General features: G+C 44.2%; 1 long non-coding RNA gene across 2 annotated transcripts in view; it reads left to right on the forward strand.

The window, feature by feature from the left end:
* The window catches only part of LOC125936238 (uncharacterized), a 65416-nt gene that overhangs the window by 29744 nt on the left and 19479 nt on the right, over positions 1 to 16193 (forward strand). Inside the window, exons 3-4 of one of the 2 annotated variants that reach the window (XR_007461968.1) lie at positions 14650 to 14713; positions 15596 to 15956. The exons of the other annotated variant lie outside the window; for it this stretch is intronic. This is a non-coding gene — a long non-coding RNA (uncharacterized LOC125936238). Of the gene's footprint in view, positions 1 to 14649; positions 14714 to 15595; positions 15957 to 16193 lie in introns of those variants that run through there. 2 annotated transcript variants of the gene reach the window in all.

The raw sequence follows: 16193 nt of genomic DNA on the forward strand, positions 1-16193 counted from the left end.
TCTCTCTCTCTCTCTTTCTTTCTTTCTCTCTCTCTCTCTCTCTCTCTTTCTTTCTTTCTTTCTCTCTCTCTCTCTCTCTCTCTCTCTCTCTCTCTCTCTTTAAAGTAGGTTCCAGGGGCGCCTGGGTGGCTCAGTCAGTTGGGCGGCCGACTTCGGCTCAGGTCATGATCTTGCGGTCTGTGAGTTCGAGCCCCGCATCGGGCTCTGTGCTGCCAGCTCAGAGCCTGGAGCCTGTTTCAGATTCTGTGTCTCCCTCTCTCTGACCCTCCCCCGTTCATGCTCTGTCTCTCTCTGTCTCAAAAATAAATAAACGTTAAAAAAAAATTTTAAGTAGGCTCCATGCCCAACGTAGGGCTTGAACTCACAACCCTGAGATCAAGAGTTGCATGCTGTACCAACTGAGCCAGCTGGGTATCCCAAGAATATGTTTAGTTGTTTTGGTTTTTTTTTTACTTTTTTTTTTTTTTTGAGAGAGAGAGTGTGGGTGGGAGAGGGGCAAAGGGAAAAAGAGAGAGAGAGAGAGAGAGAGAGAGAGAGAGAATGGATATCTCAAGCAGTCTCCATGCCCCCACCCCTCATGGAGCCCCACATGGGTCTCAATCCCACAGCCACGAGATCATGACCTGAGCCCAAATCAATAGTTGGATGCCCAATTGACTGAGCCACCCAGGCACCCCTGTTTACTTTTTTAAGAAATTGCCAAACTGTCTTCCAAAGTGGCTATACATTTAATGGCTATACATTTTAAATTCCCACCAGCAATGAATGAGAATTTCTATTGTTCTATATCCTTGTCAGCATTTGATATTGTCAGTGTTCTGGATTTTGACCATTTAATAAATGTGTAAAGAATGACTATATTCATTTCTAGAAGTGAAACTAAGAGTCTATTGAGATATATAGAAAAAACAGTACTTTTAAAATCAAAGAGAAGCAGACAAATCAAAATAAAAATGCATAAACATATGACTATGTCTTCCTAAAGTGATAAAAGCCCAAAGGTTATGACCTTTGTGGGTCTGGTTTCTTAGGGGTGCAGGCTGGCAGGAAAAGGTTGTTGTTTTTTTTTTAATATAAGATCTTTGGAAATGCATTACACAAACTTCCCAGAACCCTTTCTCAAAAGTGTTTCACTTTTCCTCAATACTGCCTTACATTGGAGAATTCTACAAGCCTTCTATAATTGCCCTCAAAGATGTTTGCTCCTGGAAGAAGCTGTTAGAAGTTATGAAAACAGACAACCACAATACTTTTATGAGAAGCCCAGCCTTTGGGGCCTGTGGCAAACACCTGAGGGACAGCCTACCCACTTGCAAACCCTTCCGAAGGTCTTCAGGACTCCACTAGTGGATAATTCTGTCGGTTTCAGTGCCTCCCAACCCTGGAGTCCCCAAGGGTGGAAGGATGTGAGTCTGGACTGAAATGGCCAGAGACATCTCTCTGAGATTTGTTTTGCTCATTGCTCCAGCAGCCCCTACAGAAGCTCACTTGGGTCCAGGGACTTCCATCTCCCTCAGCCCAGGTGCTCCTCAAAATTTAATGACGCAGAATTCTCCTGGGCTCTCTGTGACACCCCCTTCCATCCCCACTCAACCACACTTAAAAACAAATGTACAGAAAGTCTCCTATTGGCCCGTGAAAACTCACTTTGAATCTCCCCAACTGCATTGCAGGGGGGTGATTTAGGCAGGGCCAGGAAAGTTTATCTTATTTACCCACTTCTTCCCCCTTCACCCTTCCTCACATCCTTCCCCCTTCCTCTCAGGAAAGTCTCCATCATCAGTCATTTATGCTTTGGAATTCATTTCAATGCCAGTGTTTCCTTTTTTCCAGAGATGATTATGTTTTCAGTCACATTTCTCAGTGTAGGCATCAACAGTCTGAGGAGGAGGGGAGTAAGAGGAGCAATAGGTCCTTCCTTGTATCACTGAAATAATGCAGTAGCAGCAACTCTCATTTCCTGAGTATCTACTATGTAGTTTACACTGTACTGGGCACTTTGCAAACATTATACCATTTAAATAATGAGTTCAGATTAAATGGTTTAATACATGTAAAGTGTTTAACCCAGTAGCTGGCACATAATAAATAATCTTTTAAGAGTATCTATTATTTTTAAAAAAATAATAATCCTTGTAACAATCCAATGAGATAGGTATTATTCTATTTTATAGATGGATAAACAAAGGCAAATGACTTCTCAAACTCACTCAAATGATAGCTGCAAGGCTAAGATTTAAATCCAGGTATATCTAACTTAAAGATATGCTCTTCCCGTAACACCATTTAGATTTCAAACCACAAAAGCTTCTGCTTAACCTGCCTACCAGTAAGTCTGGCCAGAAACTTGTGTGCATGGGAAGTATGTCCTAAAAGTCTTCATTTTTAACAAGGCTTTATTTACCATGAGAAACTTTTCTGTTTTCTCACCCTCATCATTTTCCAGAGGAGCAGAGGTTATTTCTTCCACATGGTGCTCACAGCACCTTATGTCAGGGAAGTGACAGCCTGAGAAGACATGAAAGTCCCCAAAGTCCTGTAGTGTCAGAGTTGAGTGTCTACATAAGCCTTTTTGGTTTGCCTCTGTTCCCAAGCAGACCTGGGAAAGGAACACGTCTTGGTCTACTTTCTTCTAGGACAAATACCATGTCCAAGTGGCTAATGAATCTGTGATGATGCTAATCCATGCCTCCTCCTTCCATATATATCCCCAACCATTACATCCATGCACTCTGTCCACTTGACACAGCCCACAAGGGAGGCAGACAGTGTGCATTTCCGGGAAAGTGGGTGTGTGACTTCCTGCCAGGGGAGGTCCCTACCACTTTTGTTAGCCCTCGGTGTTTATAGGGTCATCCCTGAATGAACTGAGTAGAGCAACCCTAAAATAACACTCTCTGCCCCCATGTCTGACCACCTCCCACACTGGAGCTGTTGGCTCACAAAGGCAAGGGCCTAAGTGTGCCTAGTGGCTGGAAAAACAATGCAGAGCCCAGTGCCCGTGTAAGACAACCTGCACATTTATGGTGCCTGCCCTTTCAGTCTCTTGGAAGGATATGTGTGCTAGGAGCAGCCTCTCTCAAGTGCTCCCCTGAGCATGTGCTGAATACAGGGATTCTTTATTCCTTGTGGAAAATGTTTTTGCTACATTATGATGCTTTACCTTTGATTTGAATGTTCTGTGCAGTAACCCCTTTCAACTGAATTAAAAATAAAATGTTCCCAAAAGATACTCCCCTCATACAGGTTACTTTGAGGCTCTAACATGAACCAGTCTGGGAGGCAAGCTGTGTAGTCCCTGCTGAGATCAACATTTTCTGGGTCCACTCTGTTAGGTACAGAGTGATGTCTCCCAGCAAGCTTTTGAGCCATTCTCCCACCATCCAGTTTGGTAGAAAAGTCCACACAATGTAAGGAAGTCATTCCAAGTCCTCTCCCAGGTTTTGTTAATCAGATATTATGACTGATTAGACAGGGATCACCCATTCTGGTCCTTCTGCCTCTAAGTCATATAAGGATACATGGATTCCATAGTACTATCCTTAAAAGGATTTTCTTTCCTTGTGAAAGAACTGGTTTTCAAGGCTCTGCATTTCCCTTGTTCAGTTTTATCCATCAATATTTTTTCTGCCAAATTTCATTTCTGATCTAACTAGGGTTCAAAACTGGGTGGATACCAGTGATCAGTGAGGCCTTGAGAAGATCTGGTAGCTATGTCATTGCTGTGAAGGCTGCATTTCTGGTCTGCCATGTGAGAGTTTCCTTAGTAACTGGCTGGGAAATCGTATGTGCTAGAACAGGACCCATCTGCAGCTCTTGCCCTCCAGAACTCTGACAGTATCAGGACTGTGGACAGCAGCAGGTTGCAGGTCCTGGGCACAGAACCCAGATAAGGAGGGCAGGAGCAAGGCTGAGTGCACATTAGGAGATAGGCAAGGGATTAGGTCAGACCTGGAAAATGCCACTAGAAATCTGTCAACCAGCAAGGAGGGAAGGTCAGGATCCAGATCAGTGCAGAGTGACCAGTGGGGGAGTCTATCCAGGAAGACAGTATGTGAAAATCAGAAGGCAACCTGTCAAGAGTTAAGAGTTGAAAGCAAACCAGGAAAATAGTCAAAACACAACCAACTGACTTTTTACAAAAGTGTCAGTGTAACTCAATGGGAAAAGGATAATTTTTCTCAACAACTGGTGCAGAAACAAATTTTTAACCATATGTAAAAATGAACCTTGACCATTCCATAACAAAATTTGACCTGAAATTGATCTGCAAAGGCTAAAACTATAAAACTTTTAACAGAAAATATAGGAGAAAATCTTAGTGATCTTGAGTTTGCCAAAAATCACTTAAAAGGATTCAAAACATATGAACTCTAACAGTGTGGATATACTTAATGCAACTGAACCTGAAAGTAGTCAAAATGGTAACTTTATGTTATGTATATTTTACCACAATAATGGGAAGGGGAGGGGGAGGGAGAAGTGAGGGAGAGGGAGATGGGAGGCAAAGGGAGAGAAACTTCCCTCCAGGCAATTGCCAGTGAAAAACACACCCACAAACTATAAAGAAAATTCAAAATTTAGAACTTCTGTACTTTAAAAGACACTGTTATAAAAATGAAAAGGTGAGACATGAAAAGTTGCAAAACGTTATCTGACAAAGGACATGTTCTAGATTATATAAAGAAGTCTTACAACTCATAATAAAACAACCCAATCTTTTTTTTTAATGGGCAAAAAATTTGAACAGACAATTCACCATAGTAGATAGATGGCAAATAAGGACATGAAAAGATGCCTAACATGATTAGTCATTAGGGAAATGCAAATTAAAACTACAATGAAGGGTGCCTAGGTGGCTTAGTCTGTTAAGCATACAACTCTTGAGTTCAAGCCCTGCATTGGGCTTTGCACTGGGTGTAAAGCCATTTAAAACACACACACACGCACACACACACACACACACACACACACACACACACACAATGAAAAACTACTATATGCCTATGAGAATGACTAAAATTAAAAAGACTAATTATACCAAATGTTGGCAAGAAAGAGTAGAAACTAGAATTCCTCATATACTGCTGGCAGGGATGTGAAATAGCACAACCATTTTGGAAATGGCTTGATCATTTTTTGTAATATTAAACATACACCTACTATGTGATCTAGTCATTCCACACCTAGGTATTTACGCTAAGGAAATGGAAGCCTATGTCCACAAAAAGACTTGTACTTGATAGGCACCTGGGAGGCTGAGTCTGAGCATCGACTACAGCTCAGGTCATGATCTCAGGGTTCGTGAGTTTGAGCCCTGTATCGAGCTCGCTGCTGTCAGCATGGAGCCTGCTTTGGGTCCTCTGTAGCCCTCTCTGTCTGCCCCTCCCTCCCCCACTCATGCTCTCTCTCTCTCAAAAATAAACATTTTTTTTAAAAAAGGACTTGTACTTGAATGCTCATAGTAGTTTTATTTGTAATAGCCGAAAACTGGAAATAATTCAAATGTCCATCAAGAGGTAAATGGATAAACAAATTTTAGTGCATCTATACAATGAAATACTGCTCAGCAGTAAAAAGGAATGAACTATTGTTACATACAACAACATGGACGAACCTCAAAATAATTATGCTGAATGAAGACAGGCCAAAAAAAGACTACATGCTCTCTGTTCCCATATATAAAATTCTGGAAAATGCAAATTAATCTATAGGGACAGAAAGCAGATCATTGGTTGCCTAGGAGCAGGTAGCAGTGGAGGAAATGAGGGATGCACAAGGAAGCTTTGAGGAGTGATAGACTTATTCATTATCTTGATTTCAGCGACAGTTTCATGGCTGTACACATATGTCAGAACTCATCAAATTGTATTCTTAAATATGTATCAGTTATAATTCAACAAAGCCTTTTTTGGAAAAGGATAAGAAAAAAGGGAAAACCCACTCTGCCATCAATAGGCAATACCTGCTCATGGCAACAATGTGGGCTCTGTAGACTTCACCTGTTTGAACTCAGGCTCTGTATGACTTACTAGCTGGGTGACTTTGGCCAAATCATGTAATCACTCTAAGCCTTGCTTTCTTTATCTGTGCAATGAGGATAATAATAAACTACTTGGAATGGTAGCTAAGAATGGGAAATGTAGGCTATCGTGGTCATAATCATCATTTATAAAGGTGGTGATTGAAATACTAGGCAGAAATAAGGGAGATCAGCATCCAGGTGGGTGGATGAAGGGGTGTAGGTGAGAAGTCATGAATTCAAGTTTGACTGTAATACCCAAAAGACCCACTGCCCCAAGGAATGGTGTTTTGAGGCAAACTTGTAACCAGCCTGAGCCCAGACCCCAGGTTTGGCTTCAGGGGAGAGACAGGTGGATAAACCTGGATGAAAATATGTGGATGGAAAATACACAGGTTGACAGACTACATAAGGACCGTTCCAGAAATTCCCAAGTTTCTAATCAACACCTTGCTGGTGCCACCTTAGACTCATTGGAAGATAAACTCTTCCCTGTCCCTCTCTCCCTGAAGGTTGTTTCCTGACTTAGCACAGGAGCCACCTTTCAGCCTTCCAGTGCTTTCCAGTCAACCACCCCTCAAGGCTTAACCACAGCTCACACCAGATCTGCATGCCACCTGAGAGAATCAGCACAGCCCCTCTTTCTGGTCTGAGCAATCAGAGCACTCACTCAGTTCCACCCAGAAAAAATGGTGTCAGGGTAATGGCAATGCTACCAAAGGCTGACTACTCATGGCAAGGGCAGCAAAATCTGTAGAGAATAATGCAAAAGACAAAAAGAGACTAATGCAGAAATGCTGAACTGGTAGGGGCAGAGGATGGGGAGGGGAGATGGCTGGTCAGAAATTGAAGGAGACTTCTCTAGCAACCATTGCTGGGCCAGGTGAGCACAAACCCAAAAAAACAAAGATAGAATCAGCAGTCAGGGTTGTGGTGGATCCAGTTGGCCAGAAGCCTGGGTTCAGGCAATTTCATTCTCTGGGAGAGTTTCCTACAGGAACAGGAACAGGAAAGAAGTGAGAAAATGATCATTCAAATTAATAAATAGGTGAGGCAGGCCAGTGCTTCAGTCTCTGAGGGGGCTTGTGCCAGAGTCGAGGGTGCTGCATGGTGGAAAGGCATCTCAGCTAGAAAGAACCACAGCAAGGATAAGAGTTCTTAAGAATCCATGGTTCACAATCCAGCTCCACTGCTATGCCACCTGTTTAGAGTGCGTCACCTGGGTTTTGGATGGGTTCAGCCAGTGGGAGACATGGAAAGGATGGGAAAGCAGGAAAGAAGAGAGATCAGGGTATTCCCTATTGCCTCTTGCTTGGAAGCCTGGTCCTGGCAGTGGCTGTGTCCCTCGGTGACTCTCGCTCTACCCCCAGGGGTTCAGTTCTCACCCATCTCTGGTCTCACTCTTTCCACTCCTTAATCTTTTAGATTTGTGGGTAGTCAGAGCTTCCTGCTGTTGCTCATCTCTGGGTGCCTCACCAGCTTTTGTTTGTCCCTGAATCCTGTCCTCAGCTCTCTAAATGAAACCCTTCATTTGAAGCAGATCCATCAGATCCTTTTCCCTACCAGGACCTGCCTGATAAAGCCACTTGTTAGCTGCATAAAAAAAACAATGCAGTCAATCTCTGGGCTCCACTTTGTCATGGGGGTGGGGGGGAGCGGGTACTAGAAATTGTGAGTATTAGACAATATAATGCATACAGTTCCCACCCCACCCCACCCCCACACCCCACCGTTATCCCAGGTGATGCTCCAGCCAAAGGCTGGCAAGACAAAGACTCATGGATTCTGTAGGTCTCCCTCTCCCTCCTCCCTGAGACTTTCTTTCTCTCAGATAAACCCTGCTTGTTCTGACTGAAGGAGAGAGGAAGAATATTCCTCTGGCTCCTCATCATGCAGGCCTGGGAAAGCAGGAAGGGCATTCTGCCAGCCCAGCACATCAACCTCCCCTCCCTCCAACCCCCACCCTACAAAGGTCAGCCTACCCGGAATAAGGAAGTACCCGCAGCCGGGAAAGGTAAATCCAAATCCGAAAATACAGGAACTGAGTATTTCAACCAACATGGGCCTGCAGCGTCCTTGCAGAGCACTGTTTATGAAGCAATAAACCATTTAAATGACTCTGTTTTGGAACCCACAAAGTCTCCTTGAATGGCTTATAGGAAGATACAGCTAATAAGAGTCTAGGACGACTGGAGGACTGGAGCATGAGGCTGGGGCATCTTTGCCTCAAAGCTGCAGGTTTCCTTTGGAGGAGGTGGAAACCTCTGTGAGAAGTAATAACCCCTGGAAAGATTGCCATGAGGTGTGTGCCCCTGGGGAAGACCCTAGGGTTCAGGCAGGGCAGCCTGAATCACGGATATTAAAGACCAGTTTTGTAAGGAAGAGTTATATGGAAAAGATACATAATTTTTTGTAGTGGGCAGGAAAGGGAGGGCTATAGTGGTGGTCAAAAGCGTGGCATGGAGTCCTGAGTTTAAATCCAGGCTCTGCCATTTATTTGGTGTCTGACCTTGGCAAATGCCCTTACCTTCTCTGACTCAGTTCGGTCATCTGTAAGATGGGGATAACAGTAATAATATGCCTGTCTTATAGAGTTTGGGAGGGGATTAAATGAGATCATATATGTTATGTGCTTAGCATGGGGCCTGGCATGGTAAATGTTCAAGAAATTAGCCATTATCAAGAATGTTACCACCACATTCATCTCTTTCCATCTAGCCATTCTTTTTCCCAGCTCCAAAGAGAACAAGGGTCCCTGGGGAATTAACATTGATAACTGACACCAACTTCTGGGAGGGTGGTATAGTAACAAATTCCAGACCCAGATCAATTCTCACAGCCCAGCAGAGTTTAGAGGCTGTTGGAGGGAAAGGGCAGAAGCTGGGAGAGCTGCATGGCTGGCAACAAGTGAACTGCATGCAAATGGTCGACGGAAGCATGCCAGAGGCTAGTGGTCTCCTCAGGGCAATGTCTTAGGTACTCTGACACAGGACTGCCAAAGCTGGACATGATTACACACCCCTTTGCAGAGGCATAATACTTGGGGGAGGGTCTCAGTTTTGAAAACACCATCATTTATAGGAAATACAATCAGTTGATGTTAGAAAGATGAGTAGCAAGAATCAGGATGGTTCCAAGGGAAGATCCAAGGCCATAGTCTACCTTGATAAATTTTCCAAGGTCTGGGGCTGTCCCTCATCAGGCTCCCAAACTTGATGTGATCAATAGGCTGAGGGTGGATTTATCTTTTAGGAATAGACTGACATCAACCAAAGTAATAAAACACTGATATATAGATTAGAATGCTAATTCTCTCTGTCTCTGCCTCTTTCTTTCTTCCTAATACTTAATGAATGCCTACTATGTGTCAGGCAGCTATAAATAAAGCAGTCTCCAATCTCATAGAGCATGCATTCTAGTTGGGAGATACATAAACATCTTTCAAGAGAATCAAAAGACAAGCCACAGACTGGAGAAAATATTTACAAAAGATCTATCTGAAAAGGAATGTTAAGCTAGGATATGCAAAAAATTGTTCAAACCCAACATTAAGGAACAAGCAACACAAAAACTGGGCACAAGATCTAAACAGATAGATACCTTACCACAGAAAATACAAATGGCAAAATAAGCATATGAGGAAATGCCCAACACCATGTGTCATGAGGGAATTTCAAATTAAAACAATGAGATTATACTCCACACCTATTAGAATGGCCAAATTCCAGAACACAACAACACTAAATGTTGGCAAGGATGTGGGGCAAAAGGAATTCTCATTCATTGCTGGTGAGAATGCAAAATGGTATAGCTATTTTGGAAGACAGATTGGCAGGGCTTTTTTAAAATTTTTTTTAATGTTTATTTATTTTTGAGACAGAGAGAGACAGAGCATGAATGAGGGAGGGTCAGAGAGAGAGGGAGACAAAGAATCCGAAGCAGGCTTCAGGCTCTGAGCTGTCAGCACAGAGCCCGACGCGGGGCTCAAACTCATGGACCTCTTATTCATAACTGCCCAAACTTAGGGGCAACCAAGATGTCCTTCAGCGGGTGAATGGATAGAAATAAACTGTGGTCCATCCATATAATGGAATATTATTCAGTAATAAAAAGTAATGAGCTATTAAGCCATGGAAAAACATGGAGGAAACTTCAATGTATATTATTCGGTACAAGAAGCCAATCTGAAAAGGCTCCATATTGTATGATTCTAACTACTTGACATTCTGGGAAGGGCAAAACTATGAAGACAGTAAAAAGATCAGTGGTTTCCAGGTGTTAGTGGGGAGAGAGGGATGAACAGCAGAGCACAGAGGATTTTGAGGGCACTGAAACTCTGCATGATACCATAATGGTGGGTACATGTCATTAGAAATTTGTCCTGACCCATAAAATGTACAACAAAAAGTAATGGCTCACACATACTGTGGACCTTGATTGGTGGTAGTGCATGGGGGGGGGGGGGGGGGGGGGGTGGAGGGCTTATGAGGGAACTCTGTACAGTCAGCTCCATTTTTCTAGAAACCTAAAGCTGCTCTAAAAGTCTATTAATTTTAAAAATCTACATAAATAATTAAGAGCAGAGAATGATAGGCACCATAAGAGATACTTAGGGTTAGGTGTGGGAACATGAGGAAGGGGGGGCACTTATCAAGTTAAAGCCATCTCCACAGAGCCAAGGTGAGGGGGCAGGGGAGGCATTCCAGGACAAGAGAACAGCAAGTGGGTGCAGTCCTGAGTAACGACCGCCCAGAAGACTGGGATCCCTGCCTCTGCAGGCCTGCACACCTTTTCCCTGCAGGTACACAGTACACAGGGGGATGACCTATGGTCAGAAGACTGCATGGCATGCAAGAAGCCAGAGCAAGGGAGGAAGTGATCCTGGGTAGCGAGCTGACAGAAGGCCTCGGTGGCCTCCTGCCAGTCCAGGCCTCACCCTGCCCAGGGCCGGGATGCTTTTGGATGGAGGCTGATCCCCAGAGGTAGTGCTGGAGAGTCTGCCCCATTGCCCCTGTCATCCATAAGTCCTTTCTGCAGGTTGGTTGATGCAATTCAGTTGGCTACTGTTAATCTTGCTTGGGCAAATTATTCAAATTGTTCAACCTCTCTGTATGTATTTACTCATCTACAAAACAGGGATAATAAAAGCTACTTTGCAGAGCTCAATGGTGAAGATGAAGAATCTGTGAGGTAGTGAAGCTATGTGAAGCCCCTCTCCCAAAAATAGTAGCTATTCAGGGGTGCCTGGGTGGCTCAGTCGGTTAAGCGTCCGACTTCGGCTCAGGTCATGATCTCGTGGTCCGTGAGTTCGAGCCCCGCGTCGGGCTCTAGGCTGATGATGGCCCAGAGCCTGGAGCCTGCTTCCGATTCTGTGTCTCCCTCTCTCTCTGACCCTCCCCCGTTCATGCTCTGCCTCTCTCTGTCTCAAAATAAATAAACGTTAAAAAAATATAAAAAAAAAATAGTAGCTGTTCAATAGATGGTTAATTTTAATTGCCGTTATTTGTATTGTTTTGATTATTCCTCACCAGCCTGTGAGCCTCGTCAATTCTTTAAGGGACAGAGGTAGAGCAGAGGAGTGGCCTATAAAGTGGTCTAGGGCACACAATCTGTGTAATCCCAGGCAAGTACTGTGAGAACCAGAGAGGAAATTCCAGGAGGAGAAAAAGCTTTTTAAATGACTTACTAAGGTGAACTGAGCACATGTGGAGCTGGCAGTGGTTTTACGAGTTCAAGAGAATGGGCAAGAGACAACTGAGATGAGTGAGGACAGGGAAATCAAGGGGTCTGGACATATGGGAGGTCTCCTATATTGAACTCCACACCTCCCAAAACACTGAGTTGCCCACCTTCTGACCCAAAGCACTGGCTATACGAGGAAGGAAGTTGCCTCTAGGAAGGGACCTCTGTTCCTAGAGCAGCCATGACCTTGATGAGCAAGACGAAATGACTCCATCTGTCCCAGAAACAGAGAGTGCAGACCAGAGGAGGGGAAGAACATTCTGTATTTTCTCCTTTATTCCCTTTCTTCCAGCCTTCCCATATTTGACAGCCTCCATTTTCTTACTAGTGGAGGGGAAAAAAGACAACTAAGATTTTTCTTGAATCTTGGCAACAGAGCTCAGACTTTTATTAGTGTGCAGTAAAAATGGCACTGACCTCAGTAACAAATAAATTAAATCCTGGTTGGCTTGGAGTTTAACATCTTGGCCTTTTTAAGTTCACTTACCAAGTGATTTACTTCCTTAGCTCCTTTAACCCAATATCCCCAGCAGCTGACCTTCCAGTGGTTATCATTTATCTTGCCTCAGGGATACAGATCAAAGACAAAGCTGAAAATGGGTCTTAGAAATATTCATGAAGATTAGGGGCGCCTGGGTGGCTCAGTCTGCTCAGGTGATGATCTCATGGCTTGTGAGTTTAAGTCCTGCATCAGGCTCTGAACTGGCAGTGTGGAGCCTGCTTGGGATTCTCTCCCCCTTTCGCACTGCTGTTCCCCCTGCTTGCAAGCTCTCTCTCTCTCTTATGCTCTCTCTCTTTCAAAGTAAATAAACATTAAAAAAAGAAATATTGAGGATTGAATGTGTTTTAGACATGCATACCATGGAGGAGTGAGAGCTAGCTCCCTGTCTCTAGCTAAAAAAGAATTCACTTAAGGGATGGGCTATACAGAAGGAGATTTAAGTTGGGAAGTGGGGACCTGGGACCCAATTCCTGAACCTGTTCCTCATCAATAGAGTGACCTTGAGCAAGTCACATTACTTCTCTGAGCCTAAGTTCCCTCTCTGTGAAACAGAGGTTGGAGGGCTGGCTCAGGACACCCAGCCAGCTTGCCATTTATTTACCATGTCACCAAATATTTGTTCAGGTCTTGTCCTTCCAATCTCCTCAATGCCTTCAGTAGTCTAAGGATACCTGTTTTGATCATTTCACCATAGATAGTAACTGTCTCAGAACTGTTCAGTCTCCTCATCTGCAGCAGGGGTGGAGTAATGACCTAAGGTTCAGTGACGCCTCTAGTTACTGGCTCAGGGCTCTGCAGAGCAGCTGGCGGTGATGTTCCTGGGAAATGAGCTGGAGGCTGCTACAGTTTGGCTATTTCCCTGAACAGCTGGTGTGGAGAGTAGAGAGAGCAGGACAACCTCTGAGACTCTGGCCAACTGCAGTATGTATTAAGGGCAACCCAGATGGCTGCTAGCCAACAACCCAGGCCTGTGTAATTTGCACACTGTAGTTTCTCCTTCTGAAGGTCTCTCTCTCCGGTATATAGTGACAGAAGTTTGTTTCATTCCCCTTCTGCACCTGCCCACCTGAGTGAGGCCTCAACTTGAGTCTCTATCTCCACATGGATCCTCATGAGTCTCTTCCTTCCCCAGGGCCAATCTGTGACCCCTCACACAGGCTCCAAGACGATCATGCTTTCTTGAGCAGGCTGTAGGGGAGGAGGTCTAAGGGAAGATCACACTCCCTTGCCCCACTGTGTTGCAAGTGTGGCTGTAGCTTCTTATTTTGCTAAAGCTCTAAGTTAATAAAACTGCTGAAAGCTGGGGATTGGCAAAAGAGAGTTACAATCACAGAATAAGGACAATTAAGTTGGGGGTGCCTGCGTGGCACAGTTGGTTAAGCATCTGATTTGTCTTGATTTCAGCTCAGGTCATGATCTTGCAGTGGTTTGTGAGATCAAGCCCCACATTGGCCTCTGCACTGACAACGTGGAACCTGCTTGAGATTCTGTCTCTTCCTCTCTCTGCCCTCCTCTCTCTCTCTCAATCTCTGTCAAAATAAGTAAATAATCATTAAAAAAAAAAAAGTTGGAGGAGGCTGCCTATAAACTCTCCTAGAGCCCACTGACCCATGGCCTGGGTCCCCTGCCTGCCTTCTCCCTCCACAGCCTTCAGGCCTGCCATCTGACTACAGAGCTAACCTAACTCCCAGACAGGGGGGCCCTTGGCCAGACTCCCCTACCTGGAGTCCAGCCCCCACCTCTTTGTTTTTTCCCTAGAGAAGAGGAAAGCTCCTCCTCCACAAAGTGAACCCTAGAAGAACTTCTGCAGTGAGTGTGGTAGCTATGTCTGCCCATTGGAAAGACAGCCTTCTATATTAGTATGCACAGCCATTTATTTCTTCTTGTCTCCATTTGTCCATTCTAGAATCAGCTCTGAGTTTTCCTCTGCATAACCAAAAAGCCCAGTGTTTTTCCCAAAACAAAAAACGGTCTTTTCTGGTAGATAGATTTTCCTCTTCCTTTGCTAAACAGAAAATAGCTGAGGCTTTGGAATTACTGCATTCCCTGCTTCAAGCCCTCCAAGTTGCAGTGGTATCAGGGTCTGATAAAGAGAGCACCCCATCATATAAGTAATAATCAGACATGAATAACCATATTTGGACCAGTCATAGTTGAAGGCAGAAGGTGCCAGGCAGCCTTCAGAAGTAGGGCCTTCTGCAAATCAAGGTTTTAAACTAAGCACAGAATGGCCTTCGAGTCTGTAGCACATGGCTTCATCAGCCAGCAGGACCAAATTATCCCTGTGTTTACTTTTTTTTAAAAAGGCACTGACCTATGAATAAATAGCACTTGACATTGAAAATTGCCACATTAAATACCCTGCTCCTCTCCCCGATTATAGCAGCCTCCGGAGCTCTTCCAAATTGTCACCTAGGATGAATATGACAGCAAACAATGCTTTAAAAGTAAGTAATCTGCTCTATAATTATTTTAGCGGCTGCAACTGCCAACCAGCAGGATCACTTATGAAAAAGGATGCAGTCGTTCCTTATTAAAAATGCATGAATATAGTCTCTTGATTGTGGAAATAATCAGCAGACTATCTAATGTAACAAGACTTAGCCACAGAAGAATTAATTAGGGTGAAATTGATTAAGGAAAAGAGGGTAAAAATCTATCTGTGATGATTCAGGCTCCGATTAAACTCAAGCATTAATTCTCACATTCTTTTCAAATTAAGAGCCTCATCTAAATGCTCTGCATTAATATTCCAGTGTACACCACCCTCCCTTAAAACCAAAGAGAAATGCAAGACATTTCTAATGAAAGCTAAAGATCATGTTCTTGTTGACTATAAAGCCTCTGTCTTAAGGATTTCAGGAGATTGGAGTTTTAATTATTATTTTAAATAAAGGGGCAAGGAGTTGGAGTGGGTGTAGTGAAATCCCCAAATTCATTCTGGTTTTGAACACTTAGCACTTCTGTCAGGAGATTTCTCAAAAACTAAAGGAAGCATGCAACACAAAAAATTATGTGGCAGCCTCCTGAATTCTCTTTGTTTTGCAGTGACCTGCTCTGGTACAGATAAGGGGAGCTTGAAGGGGTCATATGTATTCCATCCTTCACCCTGAGGCAGAGCTCTATCAAACCAGAGAGCCATCCATAATTATCTACCATCTCCTGAGAGGCCTGCGGGCGCTCCACAACTCCCTTGGTAACACCAGCAGCTAATATATTCCCAGCTCCAGAATATGTCCTTCCCCCTCCCCCTGCAGCCATTAAAGGACGCTAGTGAGGAGAAGCTTCCCGCATCACTGATTTTTCTCTTTTCATTTTTCCTCCCTTAGGAGCCAGCTCTGTGGTTCCCGGCTCTCCCCAGCCAAACTGTGCTTACGTTTCATACGGTCACTGACCTTTCTTTCCTTGCTGCTCCAACAACTGCTATCTTTGCAGCTCTTCTTCCATCTGCTGCCTTGTTTTTTGTTCCATGGCCATTGTGGTTGAGTATGTCCTTTGTCTGAGCTGGGACAGACAACTCCTGGCTGAGAAGCATCCCGGAAGGCTCAGAGCCGTCCCTCTGTGCAGTATGCAACCACTCAACACCATCTGGGGGACCCACTAGCCAAGATGCTCTGAGGTAGGGCACTCAGGGTTGCCAGTCTTATCAGTGAAATATGGAAAGACAGAAATAAAGAAGCAATTTCAAGACCTTTGGCCTGAATATGATCTTCTTTTCTCTTTGCCACCCTAGAAGGTAATCATGGTCAGAGTGGGAGATAGAGTTGTTCAAGAGGCCTCCAAGCAGAATCTATTTCCACTTTGGGTAGTCTAGCCAGGTCTCCCTGAGGAGTTTGTCAAGCAGTGTGGCGTGGGAGAGGGCTTTCCAGACAGAGGGGACGGTGTAAGGGGATCTGGAAACAGCATGAATGTGGCAGGCTTCACTTT

Source organism: Panthera uncia (assembly GCF_023721935.1).
Source record: "Panthera uncia isolate 11264 chromosome A3 unlocalized genomic scaffold, Puncia_PCG_1.0 HiC_scaffold_11, whole genome shotgun sequence".
Classification (NCBI taxonomy): Eukaryota; Metazoa; Chordata; class Mammalia; order Carnivora; family Felidae; genus Panthera; species Panthera uncia.